The 21067-nt window shown below is 47.3% G+C and overlaps 1 pseudogene; it reads right to left on the reverse strand.

The window, feature by feature from the left end:
- Window positions 1-884: 884 nt before the first annotated feature.
- On the reverse strand, window positions 885-1412 carry LOC117365466 (annotated as a pseudogene).
- Between the last annotated feature and the right edge of the window lie 19655 nt (window positions 1413-21067).

Here is a 21067-nt window from a genome sequence, read left to right on the forward strand (position 1 = left end):
GTATTTCCTCAGATTGCGCCGGAGCCTATCACCTCTTATCTTCATCCTATGCCCTCTCATTGCAGAGTTTCATTTCAAATGAAAGAGACTCGACTCGTGTACATTTATATTATGCAGGTTTTTCAGGTTTTTAAATGTCTCTATCATATCTCCTCTCTCCCACCTTTCCTCCAAAGTATACAGATTGATAACATGAAGACCACACACCATTTTAGTAGCCTTCCTCTGGACCAACTCCATTCTTTTTATATCTTTTTGAAGGTTCGGCCTCCAGAATTGTACACAATATTCTAAATGAGGTCTCACCAGAGTCTTATACAGAGGCATCAATACCTCCTTTTTCCTACTGGCCATACCTCTCCCTATGCAACCTTAACATCCTTCTAGCTTTCACCATCACCTTTTCAACCTGTTTGGTCACTTTAAGATCATCACATAAAATCAGACCCAAGTCCAGCTCTTCAATCATGCACATAAGTTCTTCACCCCCTAAACTGTACCGTTCCCTCAGGTTTTTGCAGCCCAAATGCATGACCTTGCATTTCTTAGCATTAAATTTTAGCTGCCAAATTTCAGACCATTCTTCAAGCTTCACCAGGTCTTTCTTCATGTTATTCACACCATCTGGCATGTCTACTCTATTGCAGACTTTGGTATTATCTGCAAAGAGGCAAATCTTACCCGACAACCCTTCAGTAATATCATTTATAAAAATGTTAAAAAGAAAAGGCCCAAGAACAGAACCTTGAGACACACCACTAGTAACATCCCTTTCCTCAAAGCGATCTCCATTGATCACTACCCTCTGTCGCCTTCCACTCAACCATTTCCTGACCCATTTTTAAGCAATGTATAATGTGCAGATCTATGCTGCTGCTGATTGGTTAAGGTAGTTTTAGGTCATCACAACTTCCTAAGTTGAATCCAGGACTGGAGTCATGTCTTCTCTCTATTTCCTCACGATGAGACCTGCCTCTGTCTTAAAATTCATGGTTCCTTTGCCAAGCCTTCTCAAATGCTTGTTGTGCTAATGCATCCTCCTGCTGTGCTCGCTCATCAAACTCCAGGCAACCCATGCTGTCCAATCTCTGCATGTCTATCCAGCCTTTCCAGATGACACAAACACCATTCAGAATCATAGGAGCTTTCAGGTATACCTTGCCAGTCTCTCTTTTGAAATCCATATAGTGTACTCCCGAGTTGGTGCTGACTTGAAAGATCTGGAGAAATAGATTGGTTCTTGTGGCCACAAAAGCAATTTCAGATTGTCAATCTCTACAAGCATTTGCTTGTCTTTTTTCGTGAGGTCTGTCCCTAAGTCCTGTGTATTTTATCTCGCACTAGCAGTTCAACTTCCTGAAGAACTCTTCATTCTCAAATTTGCTCCTCTGGTCCAGAACAACCCGCGGCATGCTCGAACCACACAGCATTCGGCAACTGCACCCTACCTAAATAATCCTTACAGTTTCTTTAGATCTGTCAGCCGCATTTGATCCAGTTGATCATGATTTACTTGTAAATTGCTTTGCATAAATTGGTATTTTTGATAAGGTACTTAAGATTATCCCAGGACAAGCAGGCAGATATTCCCACACATGGGTGACGTCACCGACGGAGCCCCGCAGCGGACAGCCTCGAAAGCAAACTTGCTTGAAGATCTCGAACTTTCGAGCACTGTACCACGCATACGCGCGTGCCTTCCCGCCCGAACTAGGGGGCGCATCTCCTGAGAGGATCCTCAGTTCGTTTAATTCCGCGGAGACAAGAAGACACGTTTTTCTACATCTCTGCAGCATTGCCTTCTCTTCACCGCGGCTGTTTCTTTTCTTTCAGTTAAGTTCGGTCGCTGTGCTCTCCTATTTCTTTTTCGTTTTCTTTTCTTAAAAAAAAAAATAATAATAATAAAGTTTCAATTGTTTCTATGATTTCGTGTCCGGCCGGTGAGCCTTGGGCCTAGGCCCATTTGCTCCTTTCGTTCGACACGGACTTTATTTTTTCCATGTCCCTGCCTCTTACCGGGTTCAAACGTTGTCGCCAGTGTAATCGTGTGATTTCGGTCACCGATCCCCACTGCCGCTGTCTACAATGCCTGGGTCCCACTCATTCTCCAGAACATTGTCACCGTTGTTTCACTCTTACTCCACAGGCTTTTCGACGCCGGTGCGCTCAATTTTTTCAACTTTTCGGAGACATGGAGCAACCTTCGGATTCTGCTTCGACCTCGGCGGCTGCCCCGGTCTCGAAGGCTTCGACTCCGACGACATCGACGACTACGGTCTCGAAGGCTTCGACCCAGGCTCCGGCTGGAGCTTCGGTCTCGAAGGCCTCGACCTTACCTGCTTCGGTTCCCTCGAAGACGGTGCCATCTGCGAAGTCTTCTATGGGGGGTAAGTCTCCGGGTTCTCTTTCAGGTACCGTACCCAAGAAGCCACCAGACTCCTCTGTACGTCCATCTTCCAAGCGTACCTCCAAGATAAGGGAATACTCACCTTCGAGGTCGCCCTCTTCGGAGCGTACTGCTGCACCTACGAGGTCAGAATCTTCTGTCTCGGTGCCGATGCTGGAGGACATGCTGAAATCTATACTCGCCACTCAGATTTCCTCCTTAGTGGCTCAATTGGTCCCGTCCTCGACCTTGCCTCGGACTGATCAGCCTGTCACACAACCAGAGCTTCCAGTATCTCGAGGCCGATCCAGGACACCGAAGAAAATTTCTTCGTCTGATTCTTCTCCAGACTCGCCTCCTCCGAAGCACCAGTCGAAGCATTCGAGACCTATTGCTCCCAAGCTTCGGAGGGAGTCTTCGGCATTGGATACCGAGACTTCTCTGCCTCATTCTTCGAAGCAGGAGCACAGATCTCGACACCACCGCTCATCGATTCGAAGTCCTTCTCGACCGAAGACTCCACCATCGAAGCCACCCCGTCGAGACAGTTCACCACAGACCTCGACTCATTCTGTACCACGTACACCTGGTACTTCTCCATCTAGGAGCCTGAAGAGAAAACATTCTCTTACTCCACCTCACAGTGCAGCTTCTTCTGTGACTCTACGTCTAGACTCAGAACCACTTTCACCATATTCTAGAGAGGCTTCTCCCTCATACTCAGCTCTTCCTAAATCTCGCAGTGTATCTCCTGAGGAAGCGTCTGATTTCAAATCCATTTCTTTTGCCAAATTTATTTTTGATATGGGACAAGCTCTCAAACTGGATCTTCATTCAGATTCTAAATATACTCCTGAATATTTAGCAGATATGGAGCTTCCTCATCCACCGAAAGAGTCCCTCAGATTACCTATGACTCCTGTTCTGAAACAAACCTTTGTTTGTAATATGGAGACTCCTTATTCCATCACTGCCATTCCATCTAAATTGGAATCCCATTATCGAACAGTTCCATGTAAAGGTTATGAAAAGTCTCAACTATCTCATCAATCCCTGGTAGTAGAATCCTCTTTAAAGAAAGCACATCCTTCCAAAATCTATGCTTCAGTTCCTCCAGGTAGAGAAGGTCGTACCATGGATAAGTTTGGTCGCCGTTTATGCCAAAACTCTATGATGGCAAATAGAGTTCTTAATTACAGCTACATCTTTACGTCCTACTTCAACCATTTTCTGAAGATTTTACCATCTTTTTACCCGGATATCTCTACCACTCGTCTTTCAGAATTTAAACTCATCCTTAAGACTCTTTCTCAATTACGACTCTTCATGTTACAAGCCTCATATGATGCATTTGAACTCTCGTCTCGAGTATCGGCCTTTGCTGTAGCCATGCGTCGTTTAGCATGGTTACGTATTGTGGACATGGATCCCAACCTTCAAGATAGATTGGCAAATCTACCTTGTCAGGGAAATGAATTATTTGATGACTCTATTGAGGCAGCTACCAAGCGTCTTTCAGAACATGAACGCTCTTTTGCTTCCCTCATTCGACCAAAACCTAAACCTGCACCAACTAGAGGTTTCAAACAGACTCCACGTCGTTATCCTCAGAAAACGACTCCTGCTTTTTCAAGACCTCCTCGTCGTCGTCCTCCTCAACAACAGCGACAACAAAAATCTCAGACTCCTGCTGCCACCAAGCCTGCTCAGTCTTTTTGACAATCTCGACATGAGCATTCAAATTTCTCTGTTTCCAAATTCTCCCCTCCCCATAGGGGGTCGCCTTTCCACATTTATCACCAGTGGGAGCTCATTACATCAGATCTCTGGGTGCTTATCATCCTACGAGAGGGATACTCTCTTCAGCTCCTTCAGGTGCCTCCAGATCGCCATCCAAGAGAGTGTCCTTCCAATCAGTCGCATCTTCCCCTTCTTCTCCAAGAAGCTCGAGCTCTGCTTCTCCTACGAGCTGTGGAGGAAGTTCCTCTTTCCCAAAGGAACTTGGGATTCTACTCCCGTTATTTTCTAGTTCCCAAAAAGACAGGGGATTTGCGACCGATCCTGGATCTCAGAGCTCTCAACAAATATCTAGTCAAAGAGAAATTTCGAATGCTCACACTGCCAACTTTATATTCCTTAATGGACCAAGGGGATTGGATGTGTTCTCTCGATCTCAAAGAGGCGTATACTCATATCCCTATTCATCCAGCATTTCGCAAGTACCTCAGATTCCAAGTAGGAAGCCTTCATCTGCAGTACCGAGTTCTCCCCTTCGGATTGGCTTCTTCTCCCAGGGTTTTCACAAAATGTCTCGTGGTCGTGGCTGCAGCTCTTCGCAACCAGGGTCTCCAAGTATTTCCATACCTAGACGACTGGCTCATCAAGGCTCCCTCTTTTTCAGGGGTTATTGCAGCGACCCAACAGACTATTCTTTTTCTACAAAGTTTGGGATTTCACATCAACTTTCCCAAATTTCAGTTGACTCCTTCTCAGTCTCTCCAATTCATAGGAGCAACTCTGGACACTATCAATCTGAGAGCATACCTTCCACAACCACGTCAGGCCGCCCTGCTTCAGATTTCTCAACAACTCTTCCAACTTTCAACTGTTCCAGCACGAAAGATGATGGTTCTGCTCGGTCACATGGCTTCTACAGTTCATGTGATTCCTTTTGCCAGACTTCACCTTCGTATTCCTCAATGGACACTGGCATCCCAATGGCAGCAATCAGTGGATCCCCCAACTCGACTGATTTCCATAACTCCTTCATTGCGGAAGTCTCTCCGTTGGTGGATGCTCTCTTTAAATCTTTCCAGAGGCTTGCTGTTCCACCCTCTTCCTCATCAGAAAGTCCTCACAACCGACTCATCAATGTACGCATGGGGAGCTCATGTGGACGGTCTTCGCACTCAGGGTCTCTGGACTCAAGCAGACCGTCGGTGTCATATCAATCTATTGGAACTCAGAGCGATATTCTATGCTCTCAAAGCTTTTCAACATCTCCTTCACGACATGGTGATTCTTGTACGTACCGACAACCAGGTAGCCATGTATTATGTCAACAAACAGGGAGGGACGGGCTCTCACTCCCTCTGTCAAGAAGCTATGAAATTGTAGCATTGGGCAATTCTTCACAACATCTTCCTCAGAGCTGTTTATATTCAGGGTCAACACAATTATTTGGCGGACAAATTGAGTCGTCTTCTACAGCCTCACGAATGGACACTCAGTTCTCCTACTCTTCGCCAAATCTTTGCCCGTTGGGGAACTCCACAGATAGATCTGTTTGCGTCACCTCTCAACTTCAAACTGCCTCAATTTTGCTCCCGCATCTATGCCCCTCAACGTCTCGAAGCGGATGCGTTTCTACTGGACTGGAGGAATCAGTTCCTTTATGCTTTTCCTCCGTTTCCTCTGATTCTCAAGACTCTAGTCAAATTGAAGTCAGAACATGCCACCATGATTCTGATAGCTCCTCGGTGGCCCAGACAACCTTGGTTCTCCCTTCTACTTCAACTCAGCACCAGGGAGCCTCTTCTTCTACCAGTATTTCCCTCTCTACTCACGCAGAGTCAAGGATCTTTGCTTCATCCCAATCTGCAGTCTCTACATTTAACAGCTTGGTACCTTTCTGCATAACAGACTTTTCTCAATTCTCTCCGTCTGTTCAAGATATCTTACTTGCTTCCAGAAAACCATCAACTAGACAATGTTATGGCCAGAAGTGGACTAGATTCTCTGCTTGGTGTTCTATACGTCACTTGCCACCCAGATCTTCCTCCTTGACATCCGTTCTGGACTACTTACTTCATTTATCACAATCTGGACTTCAAACTACATCTATTCGAGTCCATCTTAGTGCTATAGCTGCTTTTCATCAGCCTTTGGATGGAAAACCCCTTTCTGCACATCCTATCATTTCTTGCTTTATGAAAGGACTTCTCAATCTCCATCCACCGCTTAAACCACCTCCAGTGGTTTGGGATCTCAATGTTGTTTTAGCTCAACTTATGAAACCTCCTTTTGAACCGCTTGACAAAGCCCACCTCAAGTATCTCACTTGGAAAGCTGTGTTTTTGATTGCTCTCACTTCTGCTCGAAGAGTCAGTGAGCTACAAGCTTTAGTTGCAGATCCACCCTTCACAGTTTTTCACCATGACAAGGTGGTCCTCCGTACTCATCCTAAATTCTTACCTAAAGTTGTTTCAGAATTTCTCATCAATCAGTCTATTGTTCTACCTGTGTTTTTTCCAAAGCCTCATTCTCAGCCTGGAGAAGCTGCTCTTCATACCTTGGACTGTAAACGTGCTTTGGCTTTCTACCTCCACCGCACTCAACTTCACAGAACATCTCCTCAACTTTTCATCTCATTTGATCCAAACAAGTTGGGACGTCCTATATCAAAACGCATAATCTCCAACTGGATGGCTGCTTGTATTTCTTTCTGCTACACTCAGGCTGGTCTTCCTCTGCAAGGTTGAGTGACGGGCCACAAAGTTAGAGCTATGGCGGCATCTGTAGCTTTCCTTCGATCAACTCCTATTGAGGAAATCTGCAAAGCTGCCACTTGGTCCTCGGTTCATACTTTCACCTCTCATTATTGTCTGGATTCCTTATCCAGGAGGGATGGCCACTTTGGCCAGTCTGTTTTGCAAAATCTTTTTTCGTAAATTGCCAACTTCCCTCCATCCCTTTTTACTTAGCTTGGAGGTCACCCATGTGTGGGAATATGCTGCCTGCTTGTCCTGGGATAAAGCACAGTTACTTACCGTAACAGTTGTTATCCAGGGACAGCAGGCAGATATTCCCACAACCCTCCCACCTTCCCTGGTTGGCTTCTTGGCTAGGTATCTGAACTGAGGATCCTCTCAGGAGAGGCGCCCCCTAGTTCGGGCGGGAAGGCACGCGCGCATGCGCGGTACAGTGCTCGAAAGATCGAGATCTTCAAGCAAGTTTGCTTTCGAGGCTGTCCGCTGCGGGGCTCCGTCGGTGACGTCACCCATGTGTGGGAATATCTGCCTGCTGTCCCTGGATAACAACTGTTACGGTAAGTAACTGTGCTACATAAGTATAGCCTTATTGGATCAGACCAATGGTCCATCTAGCCTAGTATCCCATCTTCGCATAGGCCTATTTAAGTCGCAAGTATCTGGCAAGAAAACTAAATACTAGCAGCATTGTTTTTGTACATCGATTGATGGGCATCCATCCTCTGTCCTCTTCAGAATGGTGTGCTGCAGGGCTCTGTGCTTTTACCAATACTATTTAATATTTTTATTAGTCCACTTGCAGAACTTATTCAATCATTCAACATTAGGTTTTATATGTATGCTGATGACATTTTACTTTTATTTCTAGTTTCACCATTTAATGTTGATTTAACACCATTGCAGGAATAACTTCATGCTATAGGACAGTGGTTCTTAAATCTGTCCTGGAGGACAGTCAGATTTTCAAGCTATCCCTAATGAATATGCATGAGGCAGATATACATATAATAAAGGTGTCAAGCATGCAAATCTGTCTCATGCATATTCATTAGGGATAGCTTGAAAACTCAGCTGGCTGGTGGTCCTCAAGTTGCTATAGCAGATTGGTTATCCAACCATAAGCTTAAATTAAATCCAGATAAGACAATAGCTTGCTGGATTTCAAGTTCCCTTAATCCAGGGGTGTCCAATGTCGGTCCTCGAGGGCCGCAATCCAGTCGGGTTTTCAGGATTTCCCCAATGAATATGCATGAGATCTATTAGCATACAATGAAAGCAGTGCATGCAAATAGACCTCATGTATATTCATTGGGGAAATCCTGAAAATCCGACTGGACTGCGGCCCTCGAGGACCGACATTGGACACCCCTGCCTTAATCCTATATCTACCATAACTCTTTTTAACCAACCAATTTCCCCGGTCTTGGGTTTCTGATACCTAGGAGTATGTTTTGATCATAAATTATCATTTCATCAACAGATTTCTAATATGGTGAAATCCGTTTTCTTTATTTTATATTCTCTTCCGACACTCAGATTTTTTTTTGGACTTTGACTCTTTACATACAGCATTTCATGCTGATTTCAAAAAATCAATTATCCCAGGACAAGCAGGCAGCCTATTCTCAACATGTGGGTGACGTCATCCACAGAGCCCCGATGCGGACAGCTTCTCAAGCTGATTTGCTTGCAGAACTTAGAAAGTTTGTGACTGCCGCACTGCATGCGCGAGTGCCTTCCCGCCCACGCAAGGGCGCGTGTCTACTCAGTTCTCAGTCTTGTTTTTGATGCTCTGTGCTAGACTCAGCAGTGTTCTCCCCAGGGCCTTTCAGCCGGGCGCTCCGCCCAGCTAATTTAGATGAGCGCCCGGCTGTAATCTCGATCGCAATCCTGCTGCTGCTGCCGCCTTCTGCTCAACATTTTTTTAAAAAAACCTTCTCACCGGCTTGGAGATTTACCGGGCTGACTCGGCACAGCCTGAATCGCAGGAGCCTGACATTTTTTTTAGTTTTTAACGCCAGCAAGCGACTTGAACCCATGCTCCCTGGCAGGGTTCTAACGTGCATGCTGCTTCCCTCCGAAACCGGAAGTCACATCCCGAGGGGGGAAGAGAAGGGAAGTCGGCATGCACACGCCCCGGAGCATGGTTTCCCTATAGGAGACAGGTCAGCTTACAACTTGCTCTTGCTTGCTTCGGGCTTTCCTCGCTGCCGGGTCCTGCCTACTTTCTGTTTCCGTAAAGGCAGGACCCGGCAACGAGGAAGGCCAGAAGCAAGCAAGAGCAGCGAGTTGTAAGCTTCCCTCTGTTGCTGACTTATGGAAGATAGGTCAGCGATGGAAGGAAGCTTACAACTTGCCTTAGTCCAGCCCTGCACAACATGCGACCCAAAACGGATGTCACTGCCGATATGGTTCTCACTCCGCTCTCCTTTGAAGATTAGCTCAGGAGGCAAGATTTAGCCCGAGATCAGACGAACATTAAAGGGCATCTGAGAAGATTGAGGAGAAGATGTCCTGTTTTTCCATGCCTAAAAATACCACCTTGTCTAATGTAATCTCTGATCAGATCCTTAAGAGTGATGCAACTATGTATGCTGGACAGCCTCCTCCAGTAAACAGAGCTTTAAAGCCTGCAGCCTTACAGAACCAGATGGTCAAAGGGCTCCGAAGTGTAGTATTGCCAAGGAATCTGTCTCACAAGTTTCTGCTGCTGGCAGATGTAAACACAGCACAAGAAATAGAGACTTGTGGCATTCTGTGTGGAAAGCTGATGCATAATGAATTTACTATTACCCATGTAATAGTGCCAAAGCAGTCTGCTGGACCAGACTACAGTACAGTGATATGGGGAATATGGAAGAATTATTCAGTGTTCAAGATCAGCATGATCCCCTCACAGAAGAAAGACGGAGAGAAAGAGAGAGGCAGATACTGGAGGGGGGGAGAGAAGGGAAGGAGATAGAGATGTCAGACCATGGGGTGGAGTGGCAAGGAAGGAAGGAAAGGAGAAGAGAGAGATGCCAGAGCATAGGGGAGGGGTGGAAACAAAAAATGAAGAGGGGTTGAAGCTGAAATAAATCATGTACAAAGGAGAGAAAGGGCACAGGATATAGAGTTTACTGAAGAGACATAGAAAGAGGGAAGATACCATATGGAACAGAGAGAGAGCAGACACTGGATGGAAAAGGCAGAAAGGGTGGACAGTGGATGCAAGGGGCAGAGATAGGGTGGACAGTAGATAGAAGGGGTAGAGAGAGGGTAGAGGCTGGGTGGAAGGGGCAAAGAGAGAGGACAGATGTTGCCTGGAAGGGAGCGAGGACAAATGCTGAATAGAAAGAAGAGAGTGAAGAGAAGATGACTAAAGCAGAAACGACAAAAGGTAGAAAAAAAAATATTTTTTTTGCTTTACGTAGAATCAAGTAGTATTGTAACTGTATTGATTAAAATTTATCAATAGGAAATGGAAATAAGGCAATTTTGGGGGGGACTAAACCTCTTTCCTCAGATCAGGACAGGATACCATAACAGCTGTTTACTGTACTGGCTTGAAGAAAGATTTGGCCTCTGAAAGCTAATTGAAAAATGCATTAGTCCAATAAAATGGTATTTTCATATTTCTCATTATTTGTTTTATTTCTATTTGTTAATTTGTAAAGTGGTGACTGTTATGTAGAAGTTTTTTTTCAAATTTACATCTACTGTCTTTATATTTTGTACAGTATTAGGGGACATGTGTCACTGTTTCTGTGGTGTTGCATTGTATGCAGAGTCTAGTTTCTTGGTTCAGTTTAACTTTTGACTACATATTTCTATTTTTAGTTTGTGATTATTCCATATTGGGCGAGGGTGTATCTGTGTTCTGTGTGTATGAAAAGGACATGGCTTTCTGTTAGCATCGACTACAGGATCAATTGACTGTAGGATCTGGTTTGTTTAGTTTTCCAATGCGTGTGTTGGTGTTCTAGTGCTCACTGCAGTGTTTAAGATGCTGCCTTTTCCTAGATGCACCCTTATTGTGTGACTCATGGATTATTACTAAAAATATCTTTTTTTATATAGAGGAGGGGGTTGTTAAAAAAATGATTAGCACTGGCTGTCATATATACTAGGTACACCACTGGATTTAATGACCCTATTCTAACTTTACTGTTGACGTAGGTGTTGTCCCCCCCAACACTCAGACACACACATTATAAAGAACTAGCTGATGCCCCGGCGTTGCACGGGTATTTAATTATAGCAATAACGCTGTAAATGGATTCAAATAAAGATACTTTATAGTGGTGAATGAAATTATTTTTTTACAACTTAATAAAAAGTACAATATTCAAATTATAATGTGAAATATTTGACAAAATGAATACAATACAACTAACGCAAAACGTGATTATAAACAACATTTTTAGTTTCACCTCCTGGAGCAAGAACATATAAATTCTTGGGTGAACCCACCCTTGAGCAAGCAACATAGAGTTGTGGGCCGAGAGACCCCCAGAACATATCACCCCAGGTAGTGAGGGATCTGCATACCAAGTTTCGTTCAAATCGGTCAAGCCGTTTTTGAATTACAGTGAGAATGGCAGCTTTTTACATTTTTTTCCATTGACATGAATAGGTGAAATCTGATTTTCTGTTTGTAGCTCCGCCCACGTGTGCAGGTGGGCCGCGAGACCCCCAGAACATATCACCCCAGGTAGTGAGGAATCTGCATACCAAGTTTCGTTCAAATCGATCAAGCCGTTTTTGAATTACTGTGAGAATGGCAGCTTTTTACATTTTTTCCATTGACATGAATGGGTGAAATCTGATTTTCTGTTTGTAGCTCCGCCCACGTGTGCAGGTGGGCCGCGAGACCCCCAGAACATATCACCCCAGGTAGTGAGGGATCTGCATACCAAGTTTTGTTCAAATCGGTCAAGCCGTTTTTGCGTGATCGCGGCACATACACACACACATACATACACACATACATACCTCCGATTTTATATATATAGATTAAATTAAAGTTGTATTATCATCAAGCAGCTTTCAAATGACATTATAAGCAAATACAAATAAAATATTTTTAATACATTGCTAATTATTACCTGCATCTTTACCTATACTGTTTTGCCCTAGCTCTTACTTTGCACTATAGCAAAATAAAAAAGAAACAGATAAAGATCAATCACACAGGTGCCCTTCAAGGCTCAGTAACACCTCTCCATAAATTATGTGGAAGAGGTCTGGAAGTGGGGATAGCATCTATTTTATATCCTCAGTGAGACCTCAGGAAGGAACCTAGTGATCAAAACATTATTAGAGGTGTTGTACAGCCATTTCTTGTATGACTGGATGAGCTATATTTATCTTTTTTTGTTGTTGTTGTTTAAATTCATGCAGAAATAAATGGTTAGATTGAACCTAATGACTTCATTAACGCATTTCCCTTTTTAAAACCTCTATACCATTTGAAAGAGGGTGAATATCTAATTATTCACTTCTAGAATTGGATACTTCTTAGATTTAGTAAAAATATTCTGGCACAAATGTCAAACCTTAAAAAAGGAAGTCATATCGAGCATTGGAAAATAATAATAATTAACTAATAAAAATAGTATACATTTAATTTTCTCCACTACCAAATTTCCCCGCCCTGCCCCACCCGGCTGGAAAAAATTTCTGGGGAGAACACTGCTCAGTTCTAACTTCATGCCTTCTCTCACTTCGGCTCGTGTTTTGTTATTTATCCCAGGACAAGCAGGCAGCATATTCTTTACGCATGGGTGACGTCACCGACGGAGCCACGGTACGGACCTTTTTAACTAGAAAGTTCTAGTTGGCCGCACCGCGCATGCGCGAGTGCCTTCCCGCCCGACGGAGGAGTGCGTGGTCCCCAGTTTCTTCGTTTCCGCGGAGCGAAGAAGACGCGTGTTTTTTTCAACGGCCGTTGAAATCTTCCCTTTTGCCTTCCCGCTCGCGAATTTTTCCGGTTATTTTACTTTCTTACCTTCAGGTTCCTTTTTTCTTTTCATTTGCAAAAAAAAAAAAATTACTTTCTTTTTCTTCTTTTTCGAACCAGCCCCGGCGGGGCCTGTTGCCACTATACAGGCCTCCGGGTTTGATTTTGCGGAGGCCGTATTTCCATTCATGCCCCCGCAGCCAGGTTTTAAGAAGTGCCAGCGGTGTGCACGCCCGATCTCCCTCACTGACCCACACAATTGGTGCTTGCAGTGTTTGGGTCCTGAGCATCGGGCGGACTCCTGCACCCGCTGTGCCACTCTTAAAAAACGAACACTTAAAAATTGCCAGATCCAGCAGAACATCCTATTCGGCACCGGGTCTGCAATGGAATCCACGGCGTCGGCGGCGGTACCACCAAAATCGACTCCCACCACTTCGGCGACGCCCAATCCGACATCGGCGCCACTGGCGCCAGGTAAGCCGGCTAAGAAGCCTTCCTCTTCCCTCGAGCGCCCCCCAGCCACAGTGGCGGCACCGACCTTACCGGCTTCACGCCGACCCCGGAAACGCTCCGCCCCGATCTCGGTGAGTGCCTCGTCATCAGCCTCCTCATCGCCGGGGCGTGGAGCGGCACCTATGGAACCGAAACAAAAGAAAGCGGTTCCGGTGCCACCCCTGGATGACCGCATCGCGGCCATCCTCCAGAAGCAATTACAGGAACAGCTGCAGCATCAACTCCAGCACCTGTTACCCACTATCCTGGCACCGCTCCTTTCGGTACCAGAACGGCCTGAGCCCCGCACCGAACAACCGGTATCCACCCCATCGGTGCCACTTAATACATCCATGCCGATTCTCTCGGCTGAACAGCTCCGTGCCCATCCTGTAGTTCCCTCACATACCACTACAGATCCACCTCGGGACCGGGCAGGGCACCGTTCTTCCCGAGACCGGGACCGACACCGATCTTCCTCTCCCGGTACCGTTTCGGTGCGCTCGGGCAAGTCTCTATCTAAGACCCACCATACCGAGCCTTCCACCTCGGTTTCTCGGCATGTGCAACCGGAGGTCCGGGACCCGGACTTATGGGAAGAATCCGTCCCGGTACCGAGGAGGATGTCTCCTCATCGGACGAGGAACCCTCAACGCCCGATACCACTTCCAAACCTGAGCAATCCTCATTCTCCAAGTTCCTCAGGGAGATGTCAGCGGCTTTGTCGCTCCCTCTAGAGTCAGACTCCAAAAAATCCCAAGCCTTTCTGGAGGCCCTGGATTTTGAACAACCGCCTAAGGAGTTCCTCAAGTTACCCGTGCATGACATACTACGGGAAACCTTTTATAAAAACTGGGAGAATCCCCTCACAGTCCCCGGGGCCCCCCGTAAGTTAGATAGCCTTTACCGGGTTATCCCTATCCCGGGGTTTGACAAACCTCAATTGCCCCATGAGTCTCTCCTTGTTGAGTCCACCTTGAAGAAGACTCAGGGTGCCAGTGTTTATGCCTCCACCCCTCCTGGCAGAGAGGGCAAAACTATGGACAAGTTTGGCAAAAGGCTCTACCAGAATGCCATGCTGGCCAACAGGGCGAACAATTACACTTTCCACTTTTCATTTTACATGAAACACCTGGTCCAACAGCTGTCCGCCCTTCAAAAATATATTCCAGAGAGAAAGATTCCACTTTTCCAGCAACAAATTTCCAGTCTCCTTCAACTGAGGAAATTTATGGTACGCTCTATCTACGATTCTTTTGAGCTGACCTCTCGTGCCTCTGCCATTGCTGTCGCCATGCGCTGCCTGGCTTGGCTAAGAGTATCTGATTTGGACATCAACCACCAAGACCGTCTAGCCAACGCTCCCTGTCTTGGGGATGAACTTTTTGGGGAGTCCCTGGATTCAACCACCCAGAAACTCTCGGCCCCTGAGACCAGATGGGACACCCTGGTTAAACCCAAGAAAAAGGCTCCACCTGCTCGACCTTACAGGCCACAGTCCTCATATCAACGCAGGTTCTCAGCCAGGCCGCTCAATCCGCCTTCACAACAACCTAGGCGGCCCCGTCAGCAACAACACCACACCCAGGCTCGGTCTCAGTCCAACCAACCTGCCAAGCCTCTTCCACCTTCCAAGCCCTTTCAGCCCTTTTGACTCTTCTCTCCAGGGCATAGCCAGTCTCCCGCCTTCATTGCCTCTTCCTCAACCAATCGGAGGCCGTCTCCACATCTTTCTCAGCCGTTGAGAGATCATCACATCGGACCAGTGGGTCCTCAACATCATTCGCCACGGCTACTCTCTCAGCTTCCAGACTCTTCCACCGAACAATCCTCCCGTAGAGTCTGCTTCTCACTCCTCTCAAACCCCCCTCCTCCTGAGGGAGGTCCAATCCCTCCTTCTCCTCAATGCCATCGAAGAAGTGCCTCTGGCCCAAAGGGGTCAGGGTTTCTACTCCCGCTACTTCCTGGTTCCCAAGAAGACAGGAGACCTTCGTCCCATCCTCGATCTCAGGGACCTCAACAAGTGTCTGGTCAAGGAGAAGTTCAGAATGCTCTCCCTTGCCACGCTGTACCCTCTTCTCTCTCAACACGACTGGCTATGTTCCCTGGACCTCAAAGAGGCCTACACTCACATCCCAATCAATCCGACTTCACGTCGCTACCTCCGTTTTCAGATACAGCACCGTCACTATCAGTACAAAGTGCTACCTTTTGGCCTCGCTTCATCGCCCAGGGTGTTCACCAAGTGCCTTATTGTGGTGGCGGCCTTCCTCAGGTCTCACAACCTCCAGGTGTTCCCCTACTTGGACGATTGGTTGGTGAAAGCACCTACATCACCACTTGTGCTTCAAGCCACTCATCACACCATCTCTCTCCTCCATCTCCTGGGGTTCGAGATCAACTACCCCAAGTCGCATCTACTTCCTACGCAGCGACTTCAGTTCATTGGAGCAGTTCTCGACACCACACTAATGAGGGCGTTTCTCCCCTCCGATCGTCAACGGAACCTGCTCCACCTCTGTCGTCAGGTGCTCCTTCATCACTCCATTCCTGCCCGACAGATGATGGTCCTCCTGGGCCACATGGCCTCGACGGTACATGTGCTTCCCCTGGCACGACTCCACCTCAGGACACCCCAATGGACTCTTGCCAACCAATGTCACAGACCACGGATCTTCTTTCTCATCCCATATCTGTGACATCGTCTCTTCAGCGATCTCTTCAATGGTGGTTGAACTCCTCAAATCTTTCCAGGGGTCTACTCTTTCATCTGCCCCCTCACTCCATGATCATCACCACGGATGCCTCCCCCTATGCGTGGGGAGCTCACCTCGGAGATCTACGCACCCAGGGACTCTGGACCCCTCAGGAGCGTCAACATCACATCAATTTCCTGGAACTCAGAGCCATGTTCTATGCTCTCAAGGCCTTCCAGCACCTTCTCTGCCCTCATGTTCTTCTCCTGTGCACAGACAATCAAGTCGCCATGTACTACATAAACAAGCAAGGTGGCACCGGATCTCGCCTCCTTTGTCAGGAGGCTCTCCGCATCTGGACCTGGGCCACGGCCCGCAATCTCTTCCTCAAGGCTGTCTATATCCAGGGCGAACAGAACTCCCTGGCCGACAATCTCAGCCGCATCCTTCAACCTCACGAGTGGACTCTGGACCCTTCAACACTCCACTCCATCTTTGCTCGCTGGGGCACTCCGCATGTGGACCTCTTTGCAGCCCCTCACAACCATCAGCTGCCCCAGTTCTGTTCCAGACTCTTCTCTCCTCATCGTCTGACCCCAGACGCATTCCTGCTCGACTGGACGGATCGGTTCCTCTATGCCTTTCCTCCACTACCTCTGATGTTGCGCACGTTGTCCAAACTCCGCAGGGACAGGGCCACCATGATTCTCATCGCTCCTCGGTGGCCTCGCCAACACTGGTTCTCCCTCCTTCTTCAGCTCAGCTCCAGGGAGCCCATTCCTCTTCCTGTGTTTCTTACTCTACTTACGCAGCAACGTCAGTCTCTACTGCATCCCAATCTGTCTTCGCTCCACCTGACAGCTTGGTTTCTCTCGGGCTGACCTCTCCAGAAAATCTATCTCAGCCTGTCCGTCGCATTTTGGACGCCTCCAGGAAACCAACCACCCTCCAATGTTACCATCAGAAGTGGACCCGGTTCTCCTCTTGGTGTCGACGGCATCATCACAATCCCACCTCATTGGCAGTGGAAACTGTACTGGACTATTTGCTCTCGCTATGCGACGCTGGCCTCAAGTCTACCTCAATCAGAGTCCACCTCAGTGCCATCACTGCGTTTCATCTGCCTATCCTCGGAAAACCTCTGACGGCTCATCCACTGGTTTCCCGGTTCATGAGAGGCCTCTTCAATGTCAAACCACCTCTGAAGCCTCCTCCTGTCGTCTGGGACCTGAATGTGGTTTTATCAGCCCTCATGAAACCTCCTTTTGAGCCTCTTGCCACAACTTCGCTCAAACTTCTAACATGGAAGGTGCTTTTCCTCATTGCCATCACCTCTGCCAGGAGGGTTAGTGAGCTGCATGCACTGGTCGCCGATCCACCGTTCACTGTTTTTCACCATGACAAGGTGGTTCTGCGTACCCATCCTAAATTCCTTCCCAAGGTGGTCTCGGCTTTTCACCTCAACCAGTCCATTGTGTTGCCTGTCTTTTTCCCTAAGCCCCATTCTCATCCTGGGGAACAGGCGTTGCACACGCTGGACTGTAAGCGTGCCCTTGCATACTACCTTGACCGTACCAGGGCTCACCGCTCGTCCCCTCAGCTCTTTCTGACCTTCGATCCTAACCGTCTGGGTCGTCCTGTCTCTAAACGGACGCTTTCCAACTGGCTGGCGGCCTGTATTGCATTCTGTTATGCTCGGGCCGGTCTATCACTGGAAGGTGCTGTCACGGCCCACAGGGTTAGAGCTATGGCTGCTTCTGTGGCTTTCCTCCGTTCCACGCCCATCGAGGAAATCTGCAAGGCTGCCACTTGGTCCTCAGTTCACACGTTCACTACTCACTACTGTCTGGATGCCTTCTCCAGACGGGATGGGCACTTCGGCCAATCTCTGTTACAAAATTTATTTTCCTAATGGCCAACCATCCCTCCTCCCTCTCTGTTAGCTTGGAGGTCACCCATGCGTAAAGAATATGCTGCCTGCTTGTCCTGGGATAAAGCACTGTTACTTACCGTAACAGGTGTTATCCAGGGACAGCAGGCAGATATTCTTACGTCCCACCCTCCTCCCCGGGTTGGCTTCTTAGCTGGCTTATCCTAACTGGGGACCACGCACTCCTCCGTCGGGCGGGAAGGCACTCGCGCACGCGCGGTGCGGCCAACTAGAACTTTCTAGTTAAAAAGGTCCGTACCGGGGCTCCGTCGGTGACGTCACCCATGCGTAAAGAATATCTGCCTGCTGTCCCTGGATAACACCTGTTACGGTAAGTAACTGTGCTTTTTCAGGGTTGCTGTGTTTTTTGCGCGTTTTCTTTTCAAAAAACTAGACTTTAATTTTCTTTTTTCTGTCACGGCGGGGCCTGCATTGCAGCCTCTGCTGGCGGGTTTCGATTTTTCTGAAGCCATCTTTCCATCTATGTCCAGGTTGGCCACAAGCTTCAAGAAGTGTATCTGTTTCCAGCGCGTGATCTCCCTCACTGACCCATATAAGTGGTGTATTCAGTGTTTGGGACCTGACCATTGTCTGGAGTCGTGTACTTGCTGTGCTACTCTTCAACCTCGAGCCCGCAAGCGTCGTCGAGTTCAGGTGGAGAAACTTTTCGGCGGTATGGATCCACTTGCCCCTGTCTCAACTTTGACCTCCCATCTGGTCAAGTCTCTCACCGGGATTCTGCCTTCTGCTGCGACCTCGTTGATTAAGCCTGCCTCGTTCTGCGGGTCCTCATCCTCAAATAAATCTGCTAAGTCTTCTCCTGACGAGACGCTTGCCTCGCTGCCTCCCTCGGGTCAGGTGCTAGCAGTAGTTATAAAGCTACCCAAGAAGCATGTCTCCAAGTCGAAGGGTCATTCTTCCTCCTCTTCTCCAGAAACTATTCCTACACTGACAGTACTGGATCCAGTCCCACTTGGAGGCTATGATCCAGACCATTTTGGATCATCAACTGGGCAATATTCTTGCCAAACATGTTCCTGCCTCGACACTGCTTCCTGCAGTCCAGCCTGAGCACTCAGCAATATCACAAGGAGTCGTCTTTGGCTGCACCTCAAGTTCAATCTTCTCACTCTACACAAGGAGTTGAGTCCTTGGGAGTGCCTTGAGAGGATTCCACACTCTGTATGCAAGGAGTTGATTCATTGCCAGTGTCTCGTCTGGAGCATAAGCATGCTATCCTAGGAGCAGAGTCCTTTTCAGTGCCTCGAGATGCCTCGACACCAGGAGTTCAATCTCTTGTGATGTCTCGATCTCCAGCCTCCAGCCCTCGTTCCTCACATAAGGCATTGCCTTTCCCGAGGCATAGGGCAAAGACTCTTTGACTTTCTTCTCAACGAGACCTGCCTGGTTTGAGACACAGTTCTCTACATCAGTCGAGGCATTCATCGAAGCATTCATTGAGACATAGAGCCTCTTCTCGAGACATGCCTCGTCTCTCTACACCTCAAGGTCATTCAAGGGTTTCTACTCCAAAGTCGAGGATGCCACCTCCAACTGCTTCTGCGAGGCATTCATCTCCCAGTGAGTCGTCTACACCAGCATATTCTGGACTCGGATACGAGTACTCCAGGGAAGCTTTGCTCTCGTTTTCTGCTCTTCGAGGCGCTTCAAGGTCACCTTCCCCTCCAGAACAGCCTACTTTGGAGAAGATCTCTTTCTCTTCTTTTCTTTTCAGATGAGTAAGGAACTCAAGATTAATTTGGGCTCTGATTCCAAATACACTCCTGAGTATTTAGAAGAAATGGGATTGTCTCGACCTCCTGTGGAGTCTCTTAAAATGCCCATTAATAGACTTCTTTCTCAAACTTTCAAGAGGAACCTTGAAACACCTTATTCCATTCCTGCTGTACCAAGCAAACTGGAATCCCATTATCGAATGATCCATTGCAAGAGCTTCGAGAAGTCTCAATTATCACATCAATCCTTTCTCGTGGAATCCTCGCTGAAACGGAACAACCCTTGGAAGGTTTATAATAATAATAACAATTTATATACCGCAGCACCGTGAAGTTCTATGCAGTTTACAATGATTAGAAAGATGCTACAAATTGAGTAGAACTTACATAATTGAAGAATAGTGGCTAACTATTTAAGGGAACAGTTGTAAGGGGGGGATTGAGATGGGAGATTGTGATGGGAGAGATTGTGCAGATCCGCTACCTAGGTATTTAAAGAACAGGTATGTCTTTAGGTGTTTCCTAAATTCACCATGCCACTGCCCCTCCTGGAAGAGAGGGCAGGACCATGGCAAGTTTGGGTGCCATTTGTATCAGAACTCTCTGATGGCAACTAGGGTTTTGAATTACAATTTCATCTTCATTCCTTATTTCAAGCGTTTTGTTGACACACTGCCTGCATATTTCAAGTATGATCCTCAACACCGTCTTACAGGTTTTTAGAAAACAATTACTACTCTGAATCAACTCCACATGCATCTCCTTCAGTCTTCCTACGATGCATTTGAGCTTTCCTCGAGAGTCACTGCCTTCTCAGTGGCCATGCGCCAGCTTGCCTGGCTTCGCACTGTCGACATGGACTCTAATCTATAGGATCGTCTCTCCAACATTCCTTGTCAAGGCAATGACTTGTTTGCTGACTTCATCGAGGAGGCCACTAAGAAGTCTGACCATGAGAAGTCATTTGCTTCCATCGTTCGTCATAAGCCTTCCACCTCTAAGAGCTGCAGGCCCCTGCCATCTTATCAGTGGTATTTCCCACAGAGGGCAGCTCTTTATATCAGTGCACCTCCTAAGAAACAACCACAGCAACAACAACAGAGGCAGCAGAAACCTCAGACTCCTGCTGCTCCTAAGGCCTCTCAGCCTTTTTGACCATCTACTGCAGAGCAAAACCTCCATCATTTTGCCTCTGTCTTCTCCCCTTCCCATTGGAGGCCGTCTCCATCATTTTTACCAACGCTGGGAGAGCATTACATCAGACTTCTGGGTGCTGTCCATCATCAGGGAAGGATACTCCCTTCATTTTGACCATCTACTGCAGAGCAAAACCTCCATCATTTTGCCTCTGTCTTCTCCCCTTCCCATTGGAGGCCGTCTCCATCATTTTTAC

The sequence above is a fragment of the Geotrypetes seraphini genome, chromosome 8, assembly GCF_902459505.1.
Source record: "Geotrypetes seraphini chromosome 8, aGeoSer1.1, whole genome shotgun sequence".
NCBI lineage: Eukaryota > Metazoa > Chordata > Amphibia > Gymnophiona > Dermophiidae > Geotrypetes > Geotrypetes seraphini.